This window comes from Chinchilla lanigera, unplaced genomic scaffold (assembly GCF_000276665.1).
Source record: "Chinchilla lanigera isolate Chin_1 unplaced genomic scaffold, ChiLan1.0 scaffold00053, whole genome shotgun sequence".
Lineage (NCBI taxonomy): Eukaryota > Metazoa > Chordata > Mammalia > Rodentia > Chinchillidae > Chinchilla > Chinchilla lanigera.
This window is the reverse complement of record NW_004955454.1, coordinates 5,554,969-5,566,237: the sequence shown is the minus strand read 5'-3', so window position 1 is coordinate 5,566,237 and position 11,269 is coordinate 5,554,969. Positions and strand designations below refer to the sequence as shown.

Genomic DNA, 11,269 nt, shown 5'->3' with positions numbered 1-11,269 from the left:
GGAGGGGGAAGACAGATTGAAGGGAGGGGAATGGGAAAAAAAATAACTAAGATATATTATGTACAAGTACTGATTCGCTATAGTGAATGAGGTCATTATGTACGCCAGAAGGGTACTAATAAAATTAATTAAAAAAAAATTTCCCATGGTTTCAGATTGTAGAGGACAGTTGGCTGGGGGTGAGGGTAGAGGTACTAAGGAGCAAACCCAGTGTCTGTACATGCTAGGCAAGTGCTCTACCACTGAGCAAGTACATCCCTAAGCCCAACATTGCTTCTAGGCTTTGGTGAGGGAGAACATCATGGCAGAAAGGCACGGTGAAGAAAAGCTATTCACCTATGGCAGCCAAGAAGCTGAGAGGGTGAGAGAGACCAAATGATTCAGTCACTTCCAGAAGCCCATCAGCAATCAAGCCTTCCAACTCAATGGGCCTTTGGAGAATCCCAACCACAGTATATAGTAAGCTACACACGTTAATACCATTAAACATAACTGAGCCAAGACTCCTAACTCACTCTTTCCACATTACCAACGGGAATCATATCTTTTATAAAATCATGTAAAAGTGCAAAAAGGGAAGGTTATGATTTTTTTTCCACGTTCTTTATATTATTTACCAATTTCCAAGCAGATACCACCTACACTATTTTTTACCCTTTGTCCAACGTCCCATTAAAAACAGTTGATAATACACAAACATCTGTCTAGTTCACTGGACTCTAATGCACCAGACATCTCTAGCTTCTAGACAGCCTCTCTCTGCTTCTATTTTTCCTTCCAAACTCCTTTATCTAATACCTAAAAACTGTTTTCTGCTCAGGTTGATTAGTAAAATAAAAGTTCATTATTTTCTAATTAGGTTTTATCAATATCTGCACTGTGAAATGTCCAGTTTCCAGTGGGAAGAAGTTGAAAGGGAAAAGACTAGTGAGGATACCTGAGTATTCACTAGAAGAAAACACTGGATTTAATGGCAGAATTTTATACAAAGAATTTGGAAGACTAATGCGATAATACAGATAGATGATAAAAATATAGATTACGCATATGAAAAGAGAAAAAAGAAAAAGGGTTACCAGGTTGTTGTAACAATACATTAAATATATATCCTTTTTTGAATATTGCCCAATTTTGATGATATTTACATGTAGAAGAGATTAATACTCTCAGAAAGGCCAGGACAAAGGGACCAGGGATGTAGCTCAGCAGCACAAGCGCTTGCCTGGCAAGCCTGAGGTCATGAGTTTGATTTCCGGTACTATTAAAAAAAAAAAAGAAAAGAAAATTTGGGGCTGGGGATTTAGCTCAGCGGCACAGCGCCTGCCTGGCAAGCACAAAGTTGTGAATTTGATTCTCAGTACCGGAAAAAAGGAAAAAAGGACAGAAAAAAAAAAAAAATAAGGCCAGGACATTATCTGTCTGTCTGTCTGTCTGTCTCCTTGAAAAGTACTCGCTGATGCATCAACCTAAGGCTTTTATTCATCAAAAATGTAGTAAGCACCTGAGTGCCGTGTGGTACCTGCCTGTAATCCCAGTACTCTGGGAGGATGAAGCCAGAGAAGCCCAAGTTCAACCCAGCTATGAGGCCATATAGCAAGACCTTGTCTCAGAATTTTAGAAAAAGGGTGTGTGTGGGAGGGGTGGGGGACATGTAGCTTAGTGCAAAGGCCTTGGTTTCAGGCAGCATTTAAGTTAGATGATAATTATTCCCTCTACTTTAAACACTTTATTCTCTTGGCTTTCAGCACTGATCACCTCATCAGCATTCTTTTTCAGTCTTCCCTGTAGCTTCCCCCAAACACCCAACACTAGGTGTTGGAGACCAGCATTCCTAGGGCTTCATCTGTGAGCCTTTCTCTTCCCTGTCCTTCCTTCCCTTTCAGGATATACCTAAATGTCCTTCACAGCTCACTCAGACCCATGGGCTCCGTCCATGGACTGGGGGTGGCACCAATTCTATCCATCTTGCTAATGACTCTCATTTATACCTCTCCAAAGTCTGCTTATCCAATCCCATGCCTCCATCTGATATAACCACCAAAAGTAAAACAGGTTCCTCCAAGGGAGCTGTCTCAAAACTCCCCTACAGTCCTCCCACCTCAGTACACAGCATCTTCTAGTTGCTTTGGCAGAAACCTTGAGACATCCTTGACTTTTCATATCAGTTAACAGCTCCTTTTGGCTCTCTTTAAAACAGATTTACAAACTCCCTTCCTCTTCAATCCTTTGTCTAAACTGTTTAAAAGCCTCATGACTCAATTCCCAACTTCTGTCTTTGACTCCTCTCATCTTAGCCCCTGGTGAGCCTTCTAAATCAGAACCCCCACCCCAAGCTGAGTGGGGTGGCTGGGGATGTGTTAAGTGCAAAGGCTGTCTGCAGGTTAAATCCCCAATACTGGGGGGAAAACGAAACAAACAAAACCTGTCATCCCTTTGGACAAATGCCTCCCTCAGAATAAAATCCAAAATTTCCAGGCATGGTGGCATATGCCTGTGTGATCCCAGCATTCAGGAGGTTGAGGCAGAAGGATCATTGAGTTTAAGGCCAGCATGGGCTAGAGAAACCCTGCCTCAAAAACAAACAAACAAACACCACCAGTTTTTAAAATCAGATTTTATTGGTACATTTTAGATGCACATAACCACATTCATCATAGAGAATTTGTACCTGTACATGATATAACTTGGTCTTTTTCCCTATTCCCCTCCCCTCCCTTCAGTATTATGACTTTTAAAACCTATCTTGTAGCTAACAATATGTAAAACAATAACCATTGATAATTTCCTACCACTTTGTCTGTAATTTGGCAAGCCCCCCCCATTATTATGTTATCCTTCTTTTACTCTTTAAAATAAAAAAAAATAATTAAAAGAAAAATAAAACCTTCCCCAGGTACTTCCTCCTAACACACTAATGTCACTTATGACTACTCTCATCCTCGTCCCTTAGCCCACCTCCCTCTTGCTTTCTCCTGACTCCCAGCCTCTGCACTGGAGCCTCTGTCTGTGACCCACTGCCCCTAAGATCTGTATGGCTTGCCCTCTGGCTTTCTGGACGACCCATCATCTTTAGTTCCTCTATCTTAATTTATTTTTTAATTTCTAATTAACTTATCAACTATTTATTCCGTACTTTAATTTTTTTTTGTCTTCTGCTATTAATTATTCTTTGAGGAGCTTTGTCTATTTTGGGTTTTCTCTGCTTCCCCAAAGTAAGTATTTAGTACGAGTGAGTATTTAGTAAATGTTTTTCTAAAAAGTAGCCAGCTTTCGTAATCCAAGACTGTGAATTGAAGATTATACCTTAAAAAAGGAAGCTCTAAATTTTACCTATTGTAAGGAACAGTATGTAAAAACATGAAAATTGTGCAGCATATTATAAAAATAAAGCATATGCAACATTTTATGGCTAGTCTAAAGTTTTATCTGAAATAATCTGACAATTACCTAGATCTATGAAACCTACTTTATTTTTTAAAAATTATTCTATAGTATTCACCAATATTGCAAGTGTAGATGTAGTTCTGGGGGGAAATGAAGCTCATCTAAGGGTTTAAGACGTAAGGAAAATTACTTCTTAGATTCTAAGCATGTTAAGGAACGCTGTATGAATAAAAGCTCCATTTGTTTGGCTCCTGGTTTCAGGCGTTTCAATCCATGGTTGACTGGCTCCGAGGTGGAAATGTCACTGCAGAAAGGCATGGTGGAGGAAAGATGCTCATCTCTAAGCAGCCAGAAAGCAAAGAGTCAAACAACAAATGTCTAGGAACAAAACATCCTATATTAAGGCCACAAGTGCAAGGGCCTGCTTCATCCAATTAGGCCCCACTTCTAAAGGGCCACTGATGAAATTAGGACCCCCATGATCCTATCACTTTCCCAAAGCCACTGAACACTGCTACATTAAGGGCCAAGTCCCTGATACATGAGTCCTGGAGGGACACATCATAGCCAAACCATAATAAACAGAATCCCCAGAATCAAGATGCTTGTGTCACTGGGGCGCACAGGAATCACACATAAACAGCCTTTATTCCCTACTCCCTCTCAGAGTCCAAAATGAAGAAAGAAGAAATCCCAGAGAAGACCCTAGATTACAACTGTTAACAGTAAGTGTCACTGGTTGAGGAGCTATTATCATAGAACAAACAGTCTTCTGAGCTAAAGAAAAAGTGCCTATCAAAAGGGATCAGTGGAAAGGAGAGGTGCTATAGCCTAAGTAACTTCTAGTTGGTAAAGTTGTTTCCTATCTGTTATGGTTTGTGTGTGGGTGTCCCCCCAAAGCCTCATGTGGTCATGGGGCAGGCTTTTAGAGTTTGATTGATTATGGGTGTGAGAGCTGCACCCGCCCTGGGGTGGATAGTTTACATATGTAAGGGAGAGCAAGAGGCTGCTTGCGGCCATTCCTGGCTTTTGTGCTTGTTGCTTTGCTATGTTCTGCCACCATGAGCTGTAGCCCTCTGCCATGTGCCACTCTGCCTTGTAACCTGCCAAGTATGGACTAAAACCTCCACAAACTGTAAGTGAAATAAACCTTTCCTTCCTTAATTTTGGGCATCAGGTATTTTGTCCTAGCAAAGAGAAAAAAGTAACCAAGACACTATCAGGTGGGTTTTTTGTTTGTTTGTTTGTTTTGCTTTGTTTTTGAGACAGGCTCTCACTATGCAGTTCAGGCTGGCTTTGAGCTCACTTTGTAGTTCAGGCTGGTCTCAAACTCACTGCGATCCTCTTGCCTCAGCCTCCCCGAGTACTGGGATTACAGGCATGCACTACTACGCCTGGCTTCCTATCAGAATATGGCTAATAATTCCAATGTTGATATATGTGTGTACACTGGAATTGAAATAGTAAACAAATGAATGGCCAGAGGTAATGATGTAAAACTATCTCAGCTACTCAGGAGGCTGAGGCAGGAGGATTACAAGTACTGGCCTGGGCAATTTTTTAGCACGATCCTTTCAAGATAAAAAATAAAAGGGCTGGGAACGTAACTCAGTGATAGTGTCACTAAATTTATACCAGTACTGAGGTAACAACAACAAACCTTTAAATCTGCATTGTTTCACGTTAAATAGTAGGGTACTGAAAAACAAGTCAGTGCGAACAAAGCAAAATTGAGTCCAACAAATAATCTATATTGCATAGCTGATGTTGTAGAAGAATGGCTGGGAGGAATTTGGAAAAGAAAAACAGAAACTAATATGGCCAGATAATAAAGCATTATTATAAACCATAAAATGTGAAATAAAACATGATACTGGCATCATATGAAATGGAAGACAAATGGGAAATCTAAAAGCAAATCCAGCTACTCATAAGATTTTAGCCTTGGGGCTGGGGATTTAGCTCAATGGCAAAGCGCCTGCCTGGCAAGTGCAAGGTCGTGAGTTTGGTTCCCCGTACCGGAGGGGGAAAAAAAAAAAAAAAAAAAGAAAAGATTTTAGCCTTTCTGTCCAGATTAAAACAGTAAGGTAATATGCCACAAAAAATTGGCTAAACAGCTGGGCATAGTGGCAGATGCTTGTAATCCCAGAATTCTGGGTGGATAAGGCAAAAGGGTCACAAGGTAGAGCCCAACCTGGACAATTTAGCAATTTAAAGAGCTGAGGATGTAGCTTAGTGTGAAGAAAGCCTTGGGTTCAATCTCCACAACTGGAGCTGGGGTGGGGTAGTGTTATAACATACTTAACATGAACCTATGGAAATTAGAAGAAAACACAGCTATCACAACACACATGATTTTGGATTGACTGATGTCTCTTCCACTGAATCTATATATGTGATCACAACCTCAGTTAATAACACAGTTTGCAACTAAAATATTAACAAACGTTTGTAAAGAACAGAGGTTAGTGAGTTGTTTTAATTTGCCAAATTTGCATCTTCTACACATTGTTCAACACAGGTGATATGCAAGAACAGAATTATAATGATGAACTATGAAATCTAAAGTGCATCAGGAGTAAGGAGGATATGAATTTAAGAACAGAGAAAAGATGAAGGATCAATGTATCTTAGCAGATGAAGTTTGCTAGAGTCAAGGTTCTAGAAATGAGCTGGTAATGGTCTCAGTAATATGCCTGAAATTAAGATTTTGGAGGCTCTGCAGCTTGTAAACAATGCCTAGGGTTTTTTCCTCTTTGTATTACACTCATAAAGTACTAATATGAGCCAGACATGGGGTTGCATACTTACAATCACAGGAAATTGAGAGGCTGAGGCAGGAGGATTATAAACTTGACACCAACCTCAAAAGTTTTTTAAAACAGAATGACAGCTGGGCATGGTAATGCATATCTGTTATCCCAGGACTTGGAAAGCTGAGGCAGGAGAATTGCTGCAAGTTTAAGGCTGCCTAGGCTACATGGTGAGTTCAGGACCAGCCTGAACACTACATGTGATGCATGCCTATAATTCCAGTACTCTTGGAGGCTGAGGCACAAGTTCAAGCTTTGCCCAGGCAACCAACCTAATAAGACCCTATCTCAAAATAAAGAATTTTAAAAGGGGCTACAGATGCGGTTTGCTGCTGGAGTCCTGGGTTCCATCCCCAGAACAAGAGTGTTATTATTACATAATAATTTGTGTGTGTGTGTGCGCGCGCGCACATGCTAATATTAATTTCTATATCCAGCCCACTCAGAAGCAACAGACCTGATTTCTTTTCCTTGCTGATTTGGGCCTGAACAGGGCCCAAATTTGGGCCTGGAATACTGGGATATAAGACTGGAGATCAATTTCTTGGCCTACCTTTTCATTTGTAACACAGTATGTTCTGTTCTAGTGTATGAAACTGTAAAAGAACTTTAGGGGAAAAAAAAGTTCACTGAAGTGGGGAAGTGAGGAGCTGAGAGGCCAAAGTGTGGGCCTTTAGCACTGTAAATATATATAAATATAAATATAAGTAAATATTTAATATATAATTTAATATATTTAATATATTTAATATATTTAAATATAAGTAAAACTTTCATCGGGAGTATTACTGAGCACAGGATAGTAAAATGAAATCAGATGATCCTAACGATGAAAAGCAGTGGACATTAATTAACACTCAGGTAATTTAGAAAGAAAGATCTGCAAGTGGCAATGAGGAGAGAGTGGGGCACCAAATCACCTCCAGGGAAGGGGCTGCAGCAGCCACATGGAGAGACTATGAAGGAAAAGTGCCCCATCAAAGAGCTAGTTTCAGCACAAGACAGTATAAACAACACCCCACAGAGCCCAAGGACATAAATCGGGTTCTTGCTTATGGCTGATAGGAATTTGCAGAAGATACCATGGATATTTCAGAATTTAGGAAGGATGAATCAATGTAGTATTTTTTACTAAGGGAAGCTGCTGTGACAGAACTAATGACCTGAACAGGGACGTGACTGACAACTGCTTTATAGTCTGGTGAAAGCCTATCTCGTGGCCAGACATGAGCTGTGCCTTGAGGAGCACTGGTCTAAGAAATGAAAGATGCCTTACGAGTCTCCCCATGGCCAACAGAAGCAGGAATAAAGGGCGTAACACAAGAGTCCCTGAGGCTAGCTGAATGGATGGCATGTGTGTGAATGACTGAGGGGAAACAAGCATTTACAGATCTTGCCCAACAAGATGGCAGAGTTCCAGAACCCTCTTTCCTTCCCAATGGTAGTATGAAGGCAGAAGAAAGCAGAGACGTATTGGGCATCTCTGGCTCTCAAAACAACAGTACCACCCTGCACCTTGTTACAAGCAAAACCATACCTGTATATACGCCTAAATGCTCCCAGAGACTCCTGCTGTATCCTACTGAGGACTCTAGCAATCAGAGGTGTGGGTTAACTTCTTCTCTTTTACAGAAATTTAAATGAAAACGTTTTTAAAAATCAGCTATCATTGGGCATGGAGGGGCATGCCTGTAATCCCAGCACTCAGAAGGCTGGGAGGATCTAGTTGGAGGCCATCCTGAGCTATATAGTGAGTTCAAGGCCAGCCTGAATGACAAGCAAGACCCTGACCCCTCCTTAAAAAATCAGTTATCAAAAGTCACCTTGGCATGGAGATATTCTGTAACTGCATTAGACATTCTGTAACGTGGTGGTATACACCTGCTGCCCATACCAAAGCGTAATTATTAGGTCACTCTGAGCCACAGTGAAACCCTGTCTCAAAAAAGGGATGGGAATGGGGGCTGTATAGCTCCTAGTTGTAGAGATAAAGTGGAGTTTTGACTTCAGTTTCTTAAAAGCAAAACAAAACCATTTTGTGTCAGTTATCTATTTCTGTATAACAGTACTACAAAAGCTTGGTTGCTTAGAGCAACAATATACATTTATTACCTTTCACAATTTTAGCAGATAGGGAATTTGATGGCAATCAGCACAAGTAATACTGGTTTGAGGTCTCTCGTAAGACTGCAGTCTGGTGCTGGTCACTGCCAACGTGACCATGTGAAGGACCCACACTTCTAAGATGGCTCACTCACATGACTGGCCAGACAATGCTTCCTTGGCCTCTCTTCAAACTCGCTTTTGTACAGGGCTGCAGGTGTCCTTGTATCACATGACCCCTCACAGCAAGGGGTGTGAGACATCAAGGAGTAACTTTCGTTAGGTGCTAGACTCAGAAGTCATGAGCCATCCATTCCACAGTGCACGAGGCACATTTTCTATGGCATCAATGCCAAGAGCCCAGGGTCGATGGGAACAATCTTGGAGCTAGGGTGTTATATACACTTCTGACCAAGATTACTGAAAACCACTCACAATAAGCTTGTTTCTCAAACTCAGCGGTACTGTCAAATTTTCTGTCCCTAGAGATATACTCAAACAGCTTCCTTTTGATTTTGAAAAGCAAAACAAAACAAGGTGCTGATTTTATTTTATTTTATTTTATTTTATTTTATTTTATTTTATTTTATTTCTTTAAGGGGCTGATTTTAAAGCCAGGCATGGTGTTGCATGCCTGTAATCCCAGCACTCTGGGAGGCTAAGGCTGGAGGATGACAAGTCTGAGCCCAGGATGGGCAACCTGGTGAAACCCTCTCTGAATGAATGAATGAATGAATGATCATGAGGGTAGGCCCCAGGATGGCATAAGACAGTGGTGCTGGTGGTGAACCTAGGGCACCCACACAGCAGCAGGCTGCTTGTATCCCTGAAAGCTCTAAAAGGTTTGGATCTTTGGCATGAGAGGACGACAGCACTAAGCTGGCATGCTTTCTCTGTCTTCTGTCTAACCCTGTAATGCCCTCCCCTCCATCACACTGTGATGCTGCAGGAAGACCCTCAACAGAGGTCGAGTGGATGCTAGTGCCATCCTCTACTTTCCAGCCTCCACAATCATGACCCAATAAACTCGCTTGTGTAAATTTTCCCATCTCGTGCACTTTGCTACATCAATAGAAAACAGACTGACGCTTGTCTCCTTCTTAGGCTTGAGGATCTATTCTCTCCACAGAGACAGAGCATATTCAAAGATTGCTGCCACTCAGAATGAAATTTAAGCTTCAGGCATGGCTCAGTGATGGGGAGCCTTTTAGAGCTTTCAATGCTACAAACAGCCTGGTGTGGCACCCATGCCTTAGGTTTGCCACCACTGGAAGTACTAAATAAGCTGTTACCCTGCAATTTCCAATTCCAAGTCCTACCTTTCCCCTTGATTTCATAAAGCCCTCTGGACTCCCTACTGGTCTATTAACATGCCAAGCCCACAATGACCCAGGGTCTTCAGTTATTTCTCCAACCTAAAACCCTCTATCACTAGAAGATACTTAACATTACCTACTCACTTTCCTTGAGAACCATTCAACATATAGGTATGCAGTCCTTTGAACTCTAGTCCTTTGTTGTACCTCTAATATATTATAATGCAAATGAGACAGTAAATAGAGAAGGGAGTCTTACTGAGAGGACATTTAATCTGAGACCTACAGCATATGAAGCAGCCAGCCATGCAAGAAGTATTACAAACAACTTTCCAGGTTCAAGAAAGGCCTGCTGAAGAGTGCAGTGGTCTGAGGAATCCTGTGAAGTGGAATGGAGTGAGCACGATCAAACCCTACAGCAAGTGACAAAGGTAGGAGAGGACGGATCACAGGTGGCCTTGTCAACTTTTGCAGCAAAAAGTGTATCTTCTTTGGCACAAAATGGGAAAGGACAAAAAAGAAAGATCTGAAAATGTTTATTACCCTAACTGCTGGGGAGGAAGAGATTAGAGAGGACACAGAGAAACAAGGAAACTAGTTAGAAGGAAACCAATAATCCAGACAGTAATCCAGACAGGAAAGATGGTGGTTTGGATTAGAATGGTAGCAGGGCATGAGATTCAAGATCTATGTGAACAGCAAAACCAAGGAAACTAGGTGGGTGGGAAGGTGCAATGCAAAAGAAAAGCACAAACTTCAAGTTTCCGGTATATACAAAAATTCTATGAATAAAGAGTGCTATTTATTATAATTGATAAAATTAGAGGTTAAGGAAAATCAAATTGACAATAACTTGGTAACTATACATTAAGTAGAAAGAGGAAAATACATCCACCCAGACGATGACTATATATTGATAGATCATTTTTGGAAAAATGTTTTTTCAACAGTGGTTAATGGGGAGTTCTCCTTTTCACTGCAGAACCTTTTGTACTGTTTCAATGTTTTTAAAAAAAAATCAAGTTACTCTATCACTTTCTTCCCTTAAAAACTTAACTTTTTTTGATACCAGGACTTGAACTCAGGAACTTGCGCTTGGCAGGCAGGTGCTTATACCACTGAGCTATATTCCCAGCCCCAAAACTAACTTTATTGTGTGCTTGCTTTGGCAGCACATATACTAAAAACTAACTTTTTTTTTAAAGCTAGAGTCTTGCTATGTAGTTCAGGTTAGTCTCAAATTCACCTGCCTCAGCCTCCCATGTGCTGGGATCACAGGTATGAGTTACCACGCCTGGCCTCATGTTTTTCTTTTCTTTTCTTTTTTTTTTGAGACAAAGTCTTGCTATGTAGGTCAGGTTGGCCTTGAACTCATGGCAATCCTCCTGCCTCAGCCTCCCAAATGTTGGGTAAAAGGCATGTACCACCATGTCTGGCTTTAAATGATAAAAAAGATTACATCAAAGAATCTAAATTGTTTGCATATACATTTAAAAACAGGACTATTCAAATTTCATGTCAGCAATAGAGGAAATTCAGAAGTCTCAAAGAACAAGTTCAAAGAACCTTGCTTCCTTTTGTTCTTATCCCTTAAAGGCAGAAAGGTCAGTTTCTCACCTGACAGCCTGTATGTGAGGACACCATTGGTTTTTG

General features: G+C 41.0%; 1 pseudogene; it reads left to right on the top strand.

Annotated features, from left to right (window-relative positions):
- Positions 1-301: 301 nt before the first annotated feature.
- The window catches only part of LOC102027486, a 45,788-nt pseudogene continuing 34,820 nt past the window's right edge, over positions 302-11,269 (top strand).